The sequence below is a fragment of the Haemaphysalis longicornis genome, unplaced genomic scaffold (genome assembly GCF_048455015.1).
Source record: "Haemaphysalis longicornis isolate Haplotype H1 unplaced genomic scaffold, Haemaphysalis longicornis Haplotype H1 scaffold_12, whole genome shotgun sequence".
In the NCBI taxonomy this organism is placed as follows: Eukaryota; Metazoa; Arthropoda; class Arachnida; order Ixodida; family Ixodidae; genus Haemaphysalis; species Haemaphysalis longicornis.
Window position 1 is genome coordinate 98,531,582 of NW_027526225.1, and position 19,662 is coordinate 98,551,243.

Below are 19,662 nucleotides of genomic sequence, written 5' to 3' on the forward strand. Positions count from 1 at the left end.
TCTCTCGCCGAGTTTGCCGTATCACTCCATCACGCGGCGCTGATCGACCGAACGGTCGGCGCTCCCGTGATATTGGTAAAAAATTGGGCGGGTGTACCTGGATCAGAATCACTAAAAATAAGCTGCTTAGACAGCCGATTGAATGCACGCAGTGGCGAAATTGTATTGCATCAGTGTTGGGAAAAAATGGAATGTAAATGTTTTTGTGGTAAATTGTGCTGAAAGGATCACACGGCATGCACGCCTGATAGAGGAAATTTTCGTTCTTAAACTTCAATGTTGCCTCAGCTCTTGTAGGATTGTCCATCCATGTGTTCTTTTGCAGAGTCTCATTGAAGGCATTTTTCACCGCTCTAACGATCTCTTCAACCTGAAAAAGTTTGTTTAATAAGTTACAGCCACTGTTTATGCAGCTCGATGGCAAATATAGCAAGAATGCCATGTACACACGCAGCTTTTTTACACCATTTTAGCCAAAAAGAGTGTAGCATAAATAGAAAAAGGGTGTTGGGAGGCCTTTACACCATTTTTCTTGAATCTCAACACCCTTTTCCACGCTCTACACCCTTTTGTGTGAATGAAAGGGTGTTGATCAACTTCAATACCCTTGTTTTTTCTTAGGGTGTTCAAATGGTGTGGAAAAGGTGTTCAGCTGTTCATTGAATAAGGACATGCTTGGATGCATAATAGCCCTGTAAGGAACAAGACACCCCCTCATAAACTTCTATATTCGTAAGAAATTTTCAAACGCAAAAAAATAATTGCTCGTATACAATGATCGCTCGTTTCCATATGCGGTGCACCTCATGCCCCAAGTTTAGTTTTGACACGTCACCCGCCGCGGTGGTTCAGGTCGATTCTACTTCCGGCTTCCGAGCGCAGCGGCCGCAGAATGTCAGGCTCCGCCCAAGGAGCGGTTTTGGCGGGCCCTGCGGCCCGCGGTAACAGGTCTGCTGTATCTTCAAACGATACCCGGGATTATCAAGTTAAGCTGCCTCATCTACCATCTGGACCATCTGCCCTCAACACAATTTTTTTGCACGCAGACGTTAAAGGAAGACCGTACAAGGTTGAAGATTCCCGCGATACGCGGGCATATCAGATGAACCATGTGTGGGTGGTTACGTTCAAGGATGCGGAAGGCGCGAAAAAGTTGGTGGCCGCCGGGGAACTACTAGTGAAGGACCGTCGGTGCCTCGTCATCGACCCGAGGAACCAGGAGGTGCACTTAAAGGTCCACTGGGTACTCCACCACGTCCCCGACGACGAAGTTCTGGCCGCCCTAGGGCCTTACGGGAAGGTAACCGACGTGGCTAGGGGCCGATGGCGTGTGCAAGGATGCAACGCTGAGTCGTCGACAACACGCCTGGTCACCCTCAGGTTGAGAGTGGGAGTCACCGTCGACGACACTCCGCACCAAATACGGGTCGCCGGAGAGCAAGCCCTGGTTGTCGTGCCCGGGCGAGCGCCCCTCTGCCTGCGCTGCCATCGGAGCGGACACATCAGGCGAGAGTGTAGAGTGCCACGCTGCGCTCTTGGTCGTCGCTTCGGCCACGACGAGAGTCAGTATGTGCCTTCCTACGCTAATGTAGCCGGCTCACCGCAGGACACGGTGACGGCGTCGTTCGTCATGGACGAAGCCGAGGCTGAGGATGCCGCAAGGGGTGGGGACAACGATCAGGCGAAGGAGGTAACGCCCCCCGAGCCATCTACTTCCCCGGCGGAAGACGGCAGTCATGTTGAGATAGTGCCTCCCAAGGAGAAGATGGACGAAACAGAAAATACGTTGAAGGAGGCGGAAATGAATGACGACGAGCAGTCAAGGGACGAGACAGTGGAGAGCGAGGACATGGAAGATGAGGGGGCGACAGGTTCGGGTGCGGCTACGAGCAAGCGGTCTTGGGAGCTCACCAGGGACAACACGCAGAGCGCAGGTTCTGCGAGTTCCGAGGACCCACCACTGAAGGCGACCACACAAGTCCGGCGGCCTTCGACCAAAACGAGGCCGAGTGTGACACCGGAACGACACAAAGGCAAGGCGTCGCCCACTTAGTTCAGCACGACGAAAGGTGGACGGGGATTGGGCGTGCACGACGCCAGCAGGGATGTATGTGGTGTGAGTGGTCGGACAGTGGCGAACAGAGGCAGTGGGGGGGGGGGGGGGGGGTGGCAGGAGGAACCGCTTGGATTGGCATGCGAAGACGCAGGTGACCCCAGCAGCAGGAAAACTACCTGAGTGAGATGTCGAAAGGAAACTTTTGTGTTTTTCTTCTCTCGTTTTGTTCTTCACTTACAATTTTAAATGATAGTCCTCAAAAAACCATTGAGTATTGCAGCTTTGAACGTACGAGGCCTTGCCGAAAGGCGCAAGCAATACCAACTTAGTAGGTTACTACATGAAAAAGAAATAGACATCATGGCTGTACAGGAAACAAAAATTGAGAGTGAAGCTTAGTCAGTTCTGCTTATGCCTACAAGGTGGCACATTTTTAATTGTGTCAGCAAAACGTTTGCATAAGTTTTCCACATCTCAAAAAAATTGTTCTGAACAAAAGACTTGCACATGAAAATTTGTTTCGGCGTGTTAAGTAATGCGCACTTGCTCGTATGATTTTCGAGAGAACTTTGGATACAAAAACAACTTCGATCGACCAGAATTAGGGGAAATCCCCAAGGTGGAGTAAGATTCTGCGAAGGAAAGTTCGACATCCACCTTAATGTAGCCGCACGGCTGCATTGAGGTTGATGTCAAACTTTCCTCGCAAAAACAACTTTGATATTTCGCAGAATTTTTTATTCTCTTATACAGTACCATAGTGTGTATCTTACCTGTAAATTTCGGGGCTGTGGTTGTCATACTGCATACGAGACCTCCGACTCTCTGGGCGAATTGAACTGCACCACGTCTGTAGGCAAAGACATGCATTTAGTAAATTGCCCGTGCATATCTCTTCTGAAGTAGCACTTCGCCGTTTCAGCAAGAAATCTTAATAACCTCGTGTGAAAAGATCACCTACTAGGAAAGTATTTCCTTCTGTGTGAAAATTACGTCTAGTTAGATACTCGCTTTACAATACATTCAGAGTGATGGGCCTTGGGATTGTCTCGATGCATTCCGAGTAGCACATGCGGCATGGATGAAAAGATACTGAGTGACAGACAATGTGATTGTCTTGGTCTGTAAAAGTACTCACCACAGCATACGCTATAAAAAACAGCTTTTCCCCACACAGCTGTTCCAAGATATTTTTATACGCCTGCCAAATAAAGCACATGGAGTAAAATGTGTCAATGTGAAAATAGATTTTCTTTAGTGACCGTGGGTTCATGCTAATAATCTACTCATATGCTGATCAAATATTTTTTCTCAGATCGTCGGCTGCTTCTTGGGTGCTCACGACGAGCGCGTCTGATGTCTGTTGTATTATTTTTTTTAGTTTCATCATATGTTTTGTTTACTTATACCGTGAGATATTTCTTTGTTTCTCTTAGTATACCGTTGGCTGAGTACTTTTGCAACTTTTTGAGCGTTTTAACATTTGTGTTGTGTACTTTTTGTAATTCGCGATATGTTGTTTTTTTCGGAGGAGCCTTCAAGATGTTGGATTTTATCGATTCTTTGTGGCTTTATCGTTTGAACTGCACCGTTCTTTTTCAATATGTAAAGTAGATATTGTTGAAACTCTCGTGTTCTCTTGAAGCGCGTTTTGTCGAGCGGATTACGTGGACCATATTTTCTAAAGAAAATTTTAAATAATATTTGCTACAGATATCGTAAAACTTATTAGATCACGTCCAGCCACTTCACTGCTCTATAACACTGAGAAATGTCACCTCCTTATTAGTTGATAATTCATTGGGAAGTTGTAAATGTTTTTGTACGCTTCTTTTGAATACGTGAGCTGTGTTTGTAGTATCATGAGACATAGTATTACATTTGACCTTTAAGGAAGCCTGGGAGCAAGCCGACTTTTACGTATATCAAATGAATGGTTAGTTCAAATATCAGAGGTAAAATACGTTGACAAATTCTAGTGTCATCTGCACTTTCAGATACGCAGTCTGACGTATTTCGAATAGTTATTGCAGAAGGGGAGAGTTAACTTTCGAATGTGGATCGGTCGCCGAAGTCTATGCTCGATGATCCGATGATCGAAGAGACTTTGACTTGCTGGATTGTTGGCCGACGGTACATAGCGTACGATGGCCTACTCCAAGCAAACTCAAAATGTACAATATGTACATTTTATTTACACTACGTATTTACAACTTTCAAGCCTCATGATCGCCTACAAGAGGTCGGGCAAGGCCCGCGTCGAGCGGGGCTCGCAGCGCTCTCCTCTCCTCCTGTTCCAGCCCTCCCGAAACTCTCAAACTGCCCGGTTTCACCACCAAAACCCCCGCCCACAAAAGGGACGTCACAACTTGAGAGTGAGCATGGCTCATTGGTTAGCCCGCACTAAGACACTGATTGGCCACCTGACAAAAAAGGCTAGGTGGGTTCAATATAGTCACGTGACCCACCTCTCTCACTCTCATACAGAAACCCAAAGGTATTGTGCAAAACACAAATATAACAAAAATAAAAACCAACCAACTAAAAGCAGACCTAACGACGGGAATGGGCTCTCGGGCGGCACGTCTTAAAGGGACACTGAAGTGAATTTGTCAAGCTCCCGTTTTTGCTTGCACTGCATAGACTGGCTCAAATTAGCACACTTTTCATCGTTTATCCGGTTGACAAATCGGTAATTATTTTACAAAGCGCGAAAGAAGAAAAACTACCATGCGCGGTTTGCGGCGGCCGCACCAACTAAGGCTGTGACGTTGAGAGGAGGGGCGCCGTGATTGGACGATGCCCAAGGTTAGCAATCACACAAGTTTCGGTTTCGGTTTCGGTTCTGTAAAACATAACCAGTGGCTTTGTTGGATGGGCATTCTCAATATCTCAGTAATCATCGTACCGCGCTTCTGCCATGTTGTCGGCTGTAAAATGCACAAGATAAGCCTCCCAGGACGGCTTGTAGTCGTAGCATTCACTAGCCGAGACCTAAGCAGTGCATGAACGCCCTCCGCGTACCCGCAGACGCCCAAATGTCATGCGCTTTTCCCCCACATTTGGAGCTTGCCTCCCTCATGCCTGTATCGTAAAAAGCGTGTTCGCACCAGGCCAAGGGTCTGTTCATTCTGGCCTGTGCCCACTGCCTGCAAGCAGTCGGTGCTTATGGCAACAGCACGCCAACGAGAACTCGCTAGCGCGCCAGTGCCAGCCTGCGCGCGTTTTGTGAACTAGTTCGTGTAGCCATGAACGTTGCGGCCCCAGAAAAGGTGAACTCAATATAGAAAACATCGGCGGAAAACAAAAAAGTTAACTTACAAAAAAAAAAGCGCGTACACACGGGGATTCGAACTCGTGACTCGCAAACATTTGTGGTGAATTCCTAGCGCCCCAGACTGCTAGGCTACGGAGCGGGACGCGAATGCTTTGCTAATATAGGGTATATATTGTACAACCGGTTTACACTTTTATTTAGTTTTGGCATTTCAAGCCGCTTAGGTGACTATTTGTTGTACTGCGATCGTGCAGTAAGCGTCGCCCGAGTTTCCACAGTAGCTCACGTCTAGCAATTGCATTTCGTAGACGGAAAAGCGTTCGCAGATGTAGTCGTGTTGCTGACCGCTGTGCTTGTTCGCCCAGCGCAAAAAAGTGCTTCCCGCGCCCTAGTTTTACGCTGTACGGTAAAAATATCAGTTGATTTTATTTGCTTAGTACCTATATTGACTTCGCTGACTCTTCTCCCGCCTTCAAGAGGCCTTATATTTTCCTACTGGCGTACCAGTCAGCGAAGCGTAGCATGTGCAGCGCTTGTGTGAAGCGACCTTGACTTGGAGCTAGATACAGTGTACAAACAAACCAAGTAAAGAAAGGCACATTCTTCCATTCACAAACGTGTCCTGGCCTCGTTTCAACTAAGCGAACGAATTGCGACCAAGCAATTTTTTTTAACCTCCTTGATTGCGACGACCCGCCGGCGGCCGGCGGACGAAACGCTGGGCCGACTGACCGACTGACTCTGTCGGCCGGGGAGCCGTGCAGTAGCGCAGCCGTGGCGCAGCCAATTGCCAGCTCATCCCCTCCTGACGTCACACGAAAACGCCACAGAAAATGGGCGAGCGTAAAGAGAGGAGGACAGCGTTTTCGAATTAGTTTTTCTACTAAATAAAATCGCGTAAACGCGCCTAGAGTGGTCGAAACATGGCCTGGGGACTCCGGACTACAATTTGCGCTAGTAATCCCGCAATGTTTACATATCACTTCAGTGTCCCTTTAAGGGGGGGACTTGGCTCTTAAAACAATTTCTTCTAATTTTTAAGTAACCTCTGTGAAACAATTGTCAGTCTTGCAGCTTTTTTAAATGCGAATGCATTTCTTAGTCGGGGGTTGTCGTGCTCCGTCGGCGTGCGCCTGCATTCCTCCAGCGCGAGCGCACGTGAGCGCGCGCCTCGTAGTTCTGCCTTCGTCGTCGTCGTCTCGGCGCGGCGGACCCGCGCCGCTACAGTCGGGAATTGTCGTGCTCCGTCGGCGTGCGCCCGCAGGTGTTATCTCTCCGCGCTCCTCCTCGCCCCTAGCAACAGCTGTGGCGCGCTTAGCAACCGGAGCAGGTGGTAGCTCGGGCGGGAGTAGCGGAGGGCAAGGGGAGAGGAGGAGCGCGCTCGGGCGTGTGAGGGCGCTCGCATCGCGGTGCTCGGGCGGAGTAGTGGAGAGTGAGTGGAGAGGAGGAGCGCGCTCGGGCGTGTGAGGGCGCTCGCATCGCGGAGCTCGGCGGGAGAGAGAGCTCGCGCGCGGGGCGGGCGTGTTGCGCGGGTCTCTCTCTCCTCTCCGCGTACCCTCTCTCCGCTCGCTGCGGCCGGAAAATGTATATAAATGCAGTGGAGCGCACGCCTCTCTCCGTTACTGCTTGCCGCAGCGAACTCATCGGTGCACCCAATGCATTCGCATTTCCGCACGATCCCCTTCGGGGAGGTGGGGGGAGTTTTTATGCAGAAATGCATTATAGTCGGGGGTTGTCGTGCGTCCCTTGGCCGGCGTCCGAAAGCACGTCTGATGATGATTGTGGCATGATGCCCCTAGGGATTGGCCAACCAAAAAATCCATCACGAGATAGCTTCGCGTTCAACCACCATCGTCATCTTCCCGTAGGGGAACCGCTGAAGAAGAAGAAGGAGAAGAAGACAAAGCTGCGAAGAGGAGGGCTGCGTGAGTTTTGGCTACCGTTATCCTCCTCGGCCGGCGCATCTTCCCGATCTGAACCCGGTCGAAGAGCGGCTCATCGCGCCTCGACTCCCCTTCATGAGCATCAGGCGGCTGACTCGAGGCAACGGGCAGTTTGGAATCAAGGGACAGGCGGTGAACGTGCCCATCGACGTATCGAAGGTTGTGCGGTGCCTTCCTCGCATGGTACCCGAGGACGTTGCGTTCGACGTTCGCATTTCTGCATCCTCACAATCCCCCTCGGGGAGGTGCGGGGGAATTTTTTTTTCCCACTGATTGCAAATACGGCATTATTTTTTTAGTCAGTCATTTAGTTGCCAGGATAATTAGATATAATTAGCAATTTTTGGAGGAACAATAGACAAAACCGTGTTAGCCACAAAACTGCAATCTTTATATTTTCCAATGCTATGGACCCTGGTGAGTGCAATAAGAGAATCGGTTTTTTGATGCACTGCTTGGAACTGATTTTACAGCTCATTAAACTTGGGTGTTTGAAATGGGCATTTAAAATGGTGCCTTGCAAGTGGTGCCACCAAAGTGCCACCAACTGGTGCCACCAAAATAATACCCTATTTGAAATTAGTGGGGAAAAAAGCAGCAAAGTTGACTTAACAATGAAAGGAAGCTGTTTTTAAAGAGCAGTGAACTCCCTCTTCAAATTTTAACGCCCACATTTTTGAGACACCCTTTCAAATACATGCGAGAGAGAGAAGCGGACAGCGAGCAAGACACGAAGGGTTGGCAACCACATTTGCCAACCTAAATACACTTAAGAACACCCAAATTATTGTAAGAGAGAGAGAGAGAAAATGACTTTATTGAGAAATAAATATCCTGCGGAGGTGGGTTCAAGTGCGACGCAGGGCACCCCCACCCCGACTATACTGTCGTCCTCGCGACGATGCCTCGGCCCGGGCTTCCGCGCGGGCGGCGCCACAAAGGTCTCCGGGGGTCACCCCCCGTTCCCCTCGCCTGCGCCTCCCTGCGCTTCTGCCGGCCTCGAGCCGCTGGATTGTCCTTCGCTGTGTTTCGTACTCGTGAGAGTTCATCGAGTTCCGCACAACCCCACAGCAAGTGGGCCACCTTCGCGTTCGCACACGCGCACTCGCTACACTTTGCGTCCACGTATACCTCGGGGCACACGTATCGCGCCAACACCGGAGTCAGTACCGAGTCGGTTGGTTGGTGATGGTTGGAGTTTTTTTTTTTGGCGCAAGGCCACCTGGGGCAAAGAGCGCCAAACAAAAGTATGTAAAAGAAAATAGTGGCTACTAAAGCCAAAATAACAGCAGTAAAATCAATCAACGGCAATGGTGATGGCTGGTGTATAGGGCCAGTTTTGATTACGCATGATAGGAAATGAGGTTTAAAAACTTAACGTCTCACAAATATTTAAAAACGCGTTGCACAGAGACCATGGCATTGTCACCCAAAAACAAGGAAGGGTGTAGCGGAAAGTGTTGTCTGTATAGTTCCTTGAAGTGTCTGTGTCTTGTTGTGTCGAGTGCCTTGCATGTTATTAGGATGTGGACTACGGATAGGCCCTCCCCACACCTGCTACACACAGGTCTTGGAGAGCTAGTGAGCAGGTGTGAGTGTGTTACATGTGTGTGGCCTATCCGCAACCTAGCTAAGGTAACTTCAATGTGTCTGTTGTGTGAGTCAGTAGCGTATGGTCCCAAGTGTGGTTTTATTACGTGTAACTTGTTATCTGTCTGTTCACTCCAGTGTGTTTGCCATGTGTTGTGAAGTTGGTGTCAGATGTGTGGCTTCATATCTATGTACGGCAGTGTTGCTATGCCCACTGAATTCAAGAGTGTAGCAGCAGTGGCCATTTCATCTGCGGTTTCATTCCCGGCTATTCCACAATGGCCAGGAACCCAACATATTGTTATTTCAAGACTTGATGCGTATGCCGCCATAAGGGCCTTAAAAACAAGATTGATTACATAATTTTTTTAGCGTTTTCTGGACAAAAGTGCACGTACAACACTAAGAGAATCTGTAAAAACTATGGACTTTGGAATTTGATGTTGGACAATGTGGTCTAAAATAAGTAAAATGCCGTGTGCTTCAGCTGCAAAAATGCTGTTGTGTGAGTTCATTCTTTTTGCCATGTTAAAGTTCAGTCCATGGGCAGCACAAGACACAGCATCAGCTGTCTTTGATGCGTCGGAGTAAAACTCTGCACACTGGTACTTATCCTGTAGGAAGAGGAAATGCTGCATAATAGCTGCCCTTGGTGCCCTGTTTTTGTCGAACTGCACAAAGGACAGGTCACAAGAAACATCCCTGGCTTGCCATGGTGCAATAAAATCAATGATCGGTGTCTTGTGGATATATGAGAATGACACTGCTAGCTCAGAAGCTTCTGCTCTCACTCGGAGAGGGAACGGCATGGGAATAGATGGACGGTTTAAAAAGAGCTGCTGTGAGGATGCATCATGAATGGTCGAGTTAAAAGGATGATTTGTCAGAGACATGATTTTAGAGGCATACAAAAGGTCAGTGTATATCCTCTGGTGATACAGGGACCATTTGTCGCACTCTGCATAGAGGCTTTCGACAGGGCTGGTGCGAAAGGCGCCACAAGCAAGGCGAAGCCCCAAATGCAGAACTGGGTCAAGCATTTTAAGTGCCGTTTTCGTTGCAGACCCATATACGACGCTGCCGTAGTCCAAGCGAGATCCTACCAGTGCATTATAAAGACGCAGGAGTAGCTGCTTGTCTGCACCGTACGCTTGGTGAGAGACGACTTTAAGGATATTCATAGTTTTTAGGCATTTTTAAGCATTTTCAGATGAGGAAGAAATGTTAGTTTGTTGTCGAATATTAGGCCTAAAAACTTGTGCTCCTTTTCTACAGGAATCGACACGCCGTTTAGAGTAATGGCAGGGTCCACATGGATTCCACGAACACGGGTGAACACAACACAAGTACTTTTTACGGGGTTCAGCTTAAAGCCGTTTGTGTCCGCCCAGCCAGCAAGTTTGTTCACGCCGAGCTGGACTTGACGTTCACAGATTGATATATTACATGATTTAAAAGATATTTGGACATCATCTACATAAACTGAACAAGAAATGGTTGGTGGCAATACCTTACGGAGTGAGTTCATCTTAACTATGAAGAGTGTGCAGCTCAAAACACCTCCCTGAGGCACGCCATTTTCCTGAACATGTACATTAGAAAGTGCACTACCAATTCTTACACGGAAAGTTCGTTCAGACATGTAGCTAGAAAGTGTGCTGAGCATGTTGCCCGAAACACCGAATGACTTCAAGTCACTCAAGATGCCGTATCGCCATGCCGTGTCGTAGGCCTTTTCCATATCAAAGAAGACTGTTATACAGAACTGTTTGTGAATGAAGGCATCTTTTATGTCGGATTCCAACGCAACAAGCTGATCATTGGTGGAGCGCCCCGCCCTGAAGCCTGCCTGGCAGCTCTCGAGAAGACCGTTGTACTCAAGGAAGTACACGAGCCTGCGATTGATCATCTTCTCGAAAAGCTTGCACAGGCAGCTCGTCAGGGCTATAGGGCGGTAACTTGAGGGGGACGACGGGTCCTTTCCCTCCTTCAAAAAAGCCACTACTACGGCCTCCCTCCAAGACTTTGGAATGTGCCCCGAAAGCCATATTTTATTATATAGATGAAGAAGTGCTTCGAGTGTGTCTGCGTGTAAGTGTTGTAACATTGTGTATGTGATGTTGTCTGGGCCTGGAGCTGAGGGTTTACATGTGCTCAGAGCAGCCCTCAGCTCATGTAGTGAAAACAGGGAGTTGCAAGAAGTCTGATTTGTTGTTGTCGCGTAGGGACTTCTTTTCACAACAGGCTTTATGTTTCAGGAAAGTGTTCGTGTAGTGTGCTGAACTGGACACGTGCTGGAAGTGTTGTGCGAGTGTGTCAGCCTGGTCTTCCAGAGTGTCCCCTGTTGTGCTAACCAGGGGCAGGCTGTGTGTCTGTTGTCCTTCTAGCTTGCGTATACGTGTCCATACTTTCCGTGTGTCTGTGTAGGAGTTTATTGATGTTATGAATGTACGCCAACTCTCTCGTTTTGCCTCACGGCGCACACGTTTTCCTAACGCCTTGGCCCGTTTGAACAAGAGGAGGTTTCCCGACGTGGGGTACCGACGAAGGATACCCCACGCCTTGTTCTGGGCCTCTCGCGCCCGCCTACAGTCCTCATTCCACCACGGCCTCCGCTGGTTGCGCGGGGCACCAGAGGCGTGGGGAATGGACTTTTCGGCGGCGTCAAGGATGTGCGCCGTGAGGAGTTGGGTAGCTTCTTCGACGTGTAGGTGTCCTATGGATGTGTGGTGTGTTTGGATGTCTCTGTAAATGTATTCCAGTTAGCTCGTGCTTCATTGAACCTACTATGGGAAGATGGACTACATGGGCCTTTACCTATGTATGTGAGTGAGGTGGGGAAGTGATCACTACCGTATGGGTTAGTGCCCACACCCCACTCGAGGAGAGGAAAGAGAACTGCGGAGCCAATCGCCAAGTCAAGACATGAGTATGTGTTGTGTCCTATGTTATGGTATGTAGGCTGTTTATTGTTGAAAAGGCATGCTCCTGAAGATGTAAGGAATTTCTCTATAAGGCGACCTCGGGCATCCGTGCGAGAAGAGCCCCAAAGAGTGTTGTGAGCATTAAGGTCGCCTGTCAGGATGTATGGTTCGGGCAGCTGGTCAACCAGCGCCTCGAAGTCAGAGCTTAAAAGTGAAACATCAGGAGGAATGTATATGGAGCATACCGTTAACAACCTATTAAATATTATCAAGCGTATTGCTACAGCCTCAAGGATAGTGTTCAGAGTGACAGGGTGGCAGGCTAAGGATTTCCAGGCAATTATGGCCACACCGCCAGAAGAGTGTGTGCAGCCATCCCTGTCCTTTCTGAAGACCATGTAACTATTCAAGAAATTTGTGTGCTTGGAATTCAACTGTGTTTCCTGAACACACATTACACTTGGCTGATTAGCATGCAGTATTTCGTATACATCGTCAAGATTTTTAAGAAGGCCTCTACAGTTCCATTGAATTATGTTTTCTCTTCCCATTATTTAGTGTTAGAGCTACTGGAGTGTGCGTGTTTGTTTATGTGTCGTCTTTCGGGGCTGTGACTCTCGCCTTTCTTGGCTTGTCGGGAGGCTTTGGCGTCGGGACGCGTTCCTTGCGGTGCACCGCAGGCAAGAACGACCCGACGTCCATCTCATCGTCCGATGTCCTGGGTGTGCCCGTCGAACCGGGCCCCCCGGACTTGGACCCCCTTCGGGGGCCCTTCATTTGAACCGCCACCGCCGCAAGTGTCGGGGGCACCAGAAGTGGCACGGGCGGTGCGGTGGCGGTGGGAGCCGGTGCGGGGCCCGTGGTGTCCATGGCACCCTCCAACGCACTGGAGGACGGGGAGGCAGGGACGGGAGCGGCACCGGTCCCGACAGAAGAGGTTGCCACCACAACCGCTGCTGGCTCATCGAGCGGTGCGGAGGCGGGTCGGGCTGCCAGAGGCAACCCAGGGGGGGCGGGGGCGGGACCAAGTCAGACTCGCGGTACTGGGTCCCCGCCGAAACCAGACGCCGCTCCGCCCCCCGGCGAGCTGCGTCGGCGTACTTCCCCAGGGGGAAAGAGGCGAACCTCTTTCGCGCCTCTGGGAAGGTGATGTTCTCTGTTACTTTGACATTGATTATTTTCTTTTCTTGTTGGAATTTCTCGCAAGTGCGGGACCACGCTGCGTGGGGCCCCTGACAGTTGTCACAAGTGAAACTCTGGGTGTTACAGTTTTCGGATGGGTGGTCATGTTGGCCGAATTTTGCACAGGTAAGGCGGCCGCGGCAGGAGTTTGTGCCATGCCCGAACCGTTGGCACTTGAAGCAGCGCCGTGGGTTCGGGATTTATGGGCGGACAGAACAATGTATGTAACCGGCATTTATGAATTCTGGAAGGGTGCATCGATCGAAGGTCAAGATAATGTGTCTAGTTGCTACCTGTTTGTCATCGCGGCGTATTGATATGCGCTTTACAGCCGTGACGCCCTGATCCCTTAAGCCTTCCAAAAGGTCGGCCTCGGTCTCGGACATGAGATAGAGATCACACCTTGACAGCTGTTGAGGCTGCGGTGGGGTGTGACCCTGATCTCCAGATCTGCCATGCGGGTTTGTTTCAGGAGGATTGTGGATTGCTGCTGAGTTTTAACTTCAACTAGCACTTCACCAGTTCTGAGCTTTTTGGCATCATATGTTTTGCCGATGATACCTTCAAGGTATTTAGAAACAAGAAATACAGATTGAGAGGAAACCGGCTTCGATTTGTCTACAGATTCAATGATCAAAAAACGAGGGTAGTTATCTGGCTTTGGGAGCGAGATAGAAGGCAAAGAAGGAAAGGATACTTCGGTGCGGCCCCTTTTAGGGGGCCGATCACGTCTGGGGGGGGTTTTGATTTATCCATATGGCATAGGAAAAAGCAGGGAGACGGGGGTACTTTCTTCTTTGACCTTACCCTGGTAGTCAAAGAGGTCCCGGAGCTCCCTGCCTGGTGAACAGACAGGGAGCCCATCCGCCGGAGCTTGACCTGGGCTCCGACGGCCACCGTTCATGGTTTCTAACCCTCCACCTATAAACACATCGCCACGGTTGGATCCAGCTTATGTTTGGGGGCTCGGGGTCCGCGGTATCGCCAGTACCGTCACCAAGATTACTCAAGGTGCCCCGTGCGGGGAGTACCGAGTCGGTCTGCAATTGTCTATACAGGACGGTCTTGGCTCGGGTGAGCCTCGGGTGCGGCGGCGGCCGCTCCCTCCTGCCGAGCCTGTACCACTGCAGGATTTCTCCACCGTTGAGCAGAGGTTCTTGCTCCGTTGGCTCTTCACCCTCCGTGCGTGAGACGCGGGGTGGCGCCGCGCGACCGGAAAGTTCACGCGCGACGGCGTCCGCAGGGTACGCTCCCGCTCGGGTACGCTCCCGTCGCGGTCCCCGAGTGCGCCGGGAACCACCGGACGTAAGTGACCTGCTCGCACGTGCCCCCCGCACGCGTGCGGGGGGCACGTGCGGTGGTGCCCGCGGGCACTACCAGCTATCTTCGCGGCCTGCGCGCACACCGCGTTCTTCGCATATCCCGATATGGCTGTCCTAGAGTCACTCAAGATCGTGGTACATTCCGGATCCACCAGCGCCAGCGCGATCGCGACCTCTCCCGCCTGCGCGGCGGTCGAGACCCTCACGCTGCAGGCGCTGCGCGTCTCTCCGGTCCTGGCCGACACCGCTACGGTCACGTACGTGTTCGGGCGGTCCGGGCACCTCGCCGCGTCCCCGTAAGTGGCCCCGGCGTCGTCGTTGTAGATCTCGGCCAGCGCCTTGGCCCTGGCCGCCCGCCGTTCTCGGTTGCTGTCGGGGTGTACGTTCCGCGGCAGCGGCAGCACCCGCACTCTTCTCCGCACCTCCTCCGGCAGGCCGTTCTTCTCCTGTAGTCTTCTGCTCGGACCCAGGCCCAAGCTTTTCAGGATCTTTCTTCCGGTCCGCGTGGTCTGCAGTCTTTCCAGCTGAGACGCTCGCTGGGACTCCCCGATCTCCTCTAGCGTGTTGTGGACGCCCAGCTCCAGCAGCACTTAGTCAGCTAGATTTAGCTCTGAAGAGCATCTATGCAGCTTTGCAGCATGTTTGCCACGGTAACGTCAGAGACTGAATGTTATTGCTGCTTCCGTGTTGCAAATGCATGCACGCCGTCGCATTTAGACAGCGCATTGACTAGAGTCGTGGTCGCTGCTGTTGTTCCTTCGAGTATGCACATACCAAATCACATGAAACAAGAACTTTATTCGCGCTCCGCCCGGGGTGGTCGCATGCAGGTACAAATGCAGCAGTACCATGGAGCGCTGCTGCTCCCCGTGGCGGCTCTTTGTTGCCGCTCCCCTGCCGTGGCCGCTCCCCGGCCGCGAGGTGGGGCCAACCTCACTCTTCTCCAGACCCTTCTGGATGAGGACGCTTCTGCAAATACCTCCATACTATCGTTCTCGGCAGTAGGTTCGCGCTCGCTCTCTTCTTCCTTCCTTGGCCCTTTTCTGTGCGAACGAGAGGCACCCGGTGACGCTCCAGGAGACGATCGCTGATTTTCGTACCCATCGATGGAATCGGCCTTTGTGTCCTTGTAGCCGCCCTTCGTGTCCTTGAAGCCGCCCTTCTTGCCCTTGCCGCCTTCTTCTTATCATCTTCCTCGGGCATGGTCGCGGTCGGCGAAGAGTGGCCGCTACGACGAAAGGGGTCGCCTCAGCGGAGGCTGCGACAAAAGCGGCGCAAAGAAAACAGCGCTTAATCAGCAACCAGGACGATAGCCGTTGGCCCGAGCGCGAAACACCGACGAGAATCGAAGCAGCGCGCGTGAGAACCAGAAACGTTTTTTAAGAAGCGTAAAAATGTAAAAAAACACACACATTTATGTGAGCGCAGCACGCGAGCCGCTGAGCAGGCGTGCTGGTGGACGAAATAACCCGATCGGCCATGCAGGACCGGGCGCGAGGCCCGGTATGCCACGTCAACCCAGCCGAACGTTCGAACGCGCAGCGCCGGGCTCAAACGCCGAGAAATGGGAGGGGGGCCAGCCCGAAGGCGAGGAGGAAGGCACACCGCGGCGCCCAGGGGGGGGGGGGAGGAGGGGGGGGGGGGGCAGGCCTACCTGGATGGAAGAGGGCGGGCCCCAAGGAACTCTCCTCCGAAGGCCGGTGTGGGAAGTATGTAGGCAGGAAGCAGCCTGGGCGTGACCGGCCCCTCAATCGTTTGAATCGTTGTCGCGCACAACACTCGCGCTATTAGATTAGAATACCCCAAGCAGCAAAGGCCGATTGCGAATGAGCGACGAACGCGTTCCGACTGGCGGACGCAGCGGGTGGGCGCGAGGGGCGTGCATGCGCGAGCGGCCACGAGGGGCTCGCGGGGGGCACGACGCACGTGCCTTTACCAACCATCATCATCATCGTCGTCGCCATTATCATCATCACTAACGAATAGACAGCGCAGAAACCGAGGGTAGTTCAAAACTGTTGCGGAGAGGTGCCTATATAAAAAAAAAATTCCCCCGCATTTCCCCGAGGGGGAGAATGTGAAAGTGCGAATGCACGGTTGTCGGCCCGCTTGCAGCGCTTGCGCTCGGCCCCCGCAGCCCACCGCCTCGCCGCCTTCTCTTCCATCGGGTTTGTAGTATCACGTGTACACCACGCAGTTATCAAGCCGCTATAACGCCGCTGAGTCGCCAACGCACGCCGCTGACGACGTAGTTTGAATGCGTTAAAGATATAAGGCGCGTTCTGACACCGATATCAGCGTCGCGTCCGTGGCTTGGTCGGTAGAATTGGGCGTCACTTTCAACCGGTGAATGCATCATTTCACTGACTAGTATTGCTGTACATTGGTGTGCATTCATCCTTTGTTTGCAATCGCCGCTGTTTATAGGTTCCCAAACGATGGAGAACGCCGCAAACAGTGGGCGAACGCCGTGCGGCTACCGGACTGGAGAGTGCCCAAGTTTGCGTTCCAGTTTCACTGACAATCCCAGAGATGACTAGTCAATTAAACGGCCGTTCTATATATATAAGTAAGCAGCACTTCATGCAGATTTCAAGCTAAAAAATTGTGGAATGTTTTTACCGTTGTTCGCGTGCCTTCGATAGAATTTTTTTGCGAAGGAGGAAGAGGAGGACGAGGAGGCAAAACGTTTTATTGAGCAAAAATAATGAAGAGGGTGGGTGGCGTCTATAAACTTTGTTTCGCCAAGTTTCAACTTGTCTCAGAGTCAATAAATTCAAGGTGATATGACCTGAAAACGTTCATACACTAACCTCGCAGTCTGAAGCGTTGAAAAGCGAAATCCAGAGCGAGACCACATAAAAGATACAGATTCGAGATCCAGCACTCTTCCAGTCAACAGACGGACACCTACCAAGGTAATCGGACGATGGAATTATATCAACCGGGAATCTACCTTGTAACAATTGCAAGTCACCGCCGCGCATCGCCGGCCTAGCAAACTACATGCAGCGGCGATAACCAAAAAATTCAGTTGCGAATCGTTCGGTTGCAAGTCGCCTACGCACTGCACACCATGTATCACTTCCCGAAAATCTACTTGACGGGTGTCCGCGCGTACGACGGGACGGCGCGTTCACGATATCTGCACTTCAATAGGCGCGTCGTGATCGCGACCGGAGCAAAAGCTTGACGCGGTACAAGGTGCACTTGCAAGTAGAAATTAAATGACATATTCACATCGGCGCAGCTGTCGCGACTCGCAGCATCCTTTTCGAGTTCCGCAAGACCACAGCGCAGCAAAGCGAAGCAGCAGTCTTCGCAATCGGACGACAAGGCAGGCGCTTGACTGGCGGCCGGCGGGCGGGCTGTTGCTAGGACGCCGTTGCTAACGCGACTTCCAATGGCCGCCGAAAACACGTGACTTCCTCCACACTTTTGCCAATGCGCGAGGATAGCTGGGGTGTGGTGTACTAGAATGTAGAGGTGTGTCGTCCGGGGAGAAAACCAATGGAACGCGATGGTCCCTTTAGCGATGAAAAATTGTAGGTGGCGCTGGCTGCAACAGGAGTTCCCAGGCGGCGGCCCACCGCCGCCGTGCCGCTTGGTGTGCCTGCTTGCTCCGCGAGTTGGTAGCAGACGACACGCGGACTCCTTTTCACTTTTATTGTTCCGAAGAGTTCTCTTTCCCGTTATGTGACATGTTTCATGAAAAGTGATGCCATAAAATGGAGAAATAAGACTGTTTAGTGTTATAAATGAATAAAAATGGTCACAGGCGATGTAACAGACGATGCTTGTCGAGCTACCTACCACCTCCGCTTATTGTCGTCTGCGGCTGCGTATCTGCGGCGTCGCTCTGATGTAAGAAACTTACAGCCGTTTCGGGCACAGTTTTATCGTTGGACATAGTGTGTGAAAAAAGTCTCAGGAAGATTGGTGATTTGTGCATGCAATGATGGAGAGGCGTCGGGATAAGAGGGACAACTTTTGCTTTGTGCCGCTCTGCAACAGCGGACTGCGATCATGCAACGAGAAAAGGTCGCTTTTTCGGGTGCCTGTGGAGTCCGATCGCCGTGAATTGTGGTCCAGGAATATGCGATTTTTCGAGCCGCAGGTGCCTTGCACGTGTCGTGAAATTCCCCCCCCCCCCCCCCCCCCCCCCCCCCCCCCACTACCCAAGACTAGCAACCAATCGTGCAATGCGCCACAGCTACCGCACATGTGAATCTGGCTGCCGCCGTCGTGATATCCGTGCCATACTCTTGAAACGCGACAACAAAAATAAGGCGTGCGGATAATTGCCGTACTTGCATGCTCTCCGGCGCGCGCCCCGTCTCGCAGCCCGAACTCGATCTCCCTCCCTCCCTCGCGGTTCATCCTGCCACCGCTTCCTGCCTTTGCATATTATTTTCTCTCTCGTTCCACGTTTAACTTCTCCTCCTGCGTCCTCATCTATTGCCTACTTTTCTTACAGCACAACCCGCGCTAATCAAGCACTCCGCCAGCTACGCTTTATTTAGTGACGCTAGCCAGCACCCGGTCGACGCGTACGCTATCGGCGCGCGTTGGCGATCGAGTACGGCAATTTCACGACGGCTCACTTCGTTGCCGGGCTCGCGTACTCACAAAGCCCGTCGTCGGGCCGCGAGGCGGTTATCCCTACATTGAAACTCACTCAAAGCAATCTTCCAGGCAAGTCGCTCAAGATAAGTGCGTAATTCGTGAAATGCAAAGAAAACGGTTCAGAAAGCATGGCATTGCATTTTAACTGCACCCACCAGAACGCTCGATCAGAGCTCGCACAGGAAGCAGCGAGCAACACACGGGAAAGCAGCGACCATAGAGTTTCATACTAATATATACTAGAGGGAAATCTGGCGCCACTGTCTAGGGGAGCCGCGCTTCAGCGAGCGTGCCGTCATGTACCGGGCGGGCACGTTCCACTTGTCCTTGGCATGGCTCACGAACAGGCTGAAAAGTTGGCTTTGGCTGCAAAAACGCAACAATAATACTGTAGAAGATTAATCGAATTTGTTCTGTTATTATAAAATAAAGCTACAGAAAGATTTATTTGTCAGGGATGATTTAGAAGCTTCATGGAAGATGAACAAAAAAACAATGTTACCTTTTTTGGCTTTAAGACGAAAAAGAAGCCATGTGGCTAACCAAGCCAAGGAGGCGAGGAACGTCGCCAGCTCCAATGGCGCCGCCCACGGCGGCCCGCGAATGCAGCGCCAGATTTCCCTCTAGTATATATTAGTATGAAACTCTATGGCAGCGACCACGGAGCAAGATAAACAGGAGCGCCGACTTCGCTCTCTCCGGCGGGCTCTTAATGTCCATAACTCGCGGAGCACAATGTAGA

The 19,662-nt window shown here is 51.5% G+C and overlaps 1 protein-coding gene and 1 long non-coding RNA gene across 2 annotated transcripts in view; both read right to left on the minus strand.

Moving 5' to 3' along the window:
- The window catches only part of LOC144163053 (uncharacterized), a 487,499-nt gene that overhangs the window by 417,756 nt on the left and 50,081 nt on the right, over positions 1-19,662 (minus strand). The gene's annotated exons all lie outside the window — the stretch shown is intronic.
- LOC144163052 (uncharacterized) overlaps positions 1-19,662 on the minus strand; it is an 84,661-nt gene that overhangs the window by 62,505 nt on the left and 2,494 nt on the right. Inside the window, exon 2 of the mRNA XM_077693845.1 lies at positions 2,830-2,906. The gene's annotated coding sequence lies outside the window, so the exon portion shown is untranslated. The remainder of the gene's footprint in view (positions 1-2,829; positions 2,907-19,662) is intronic.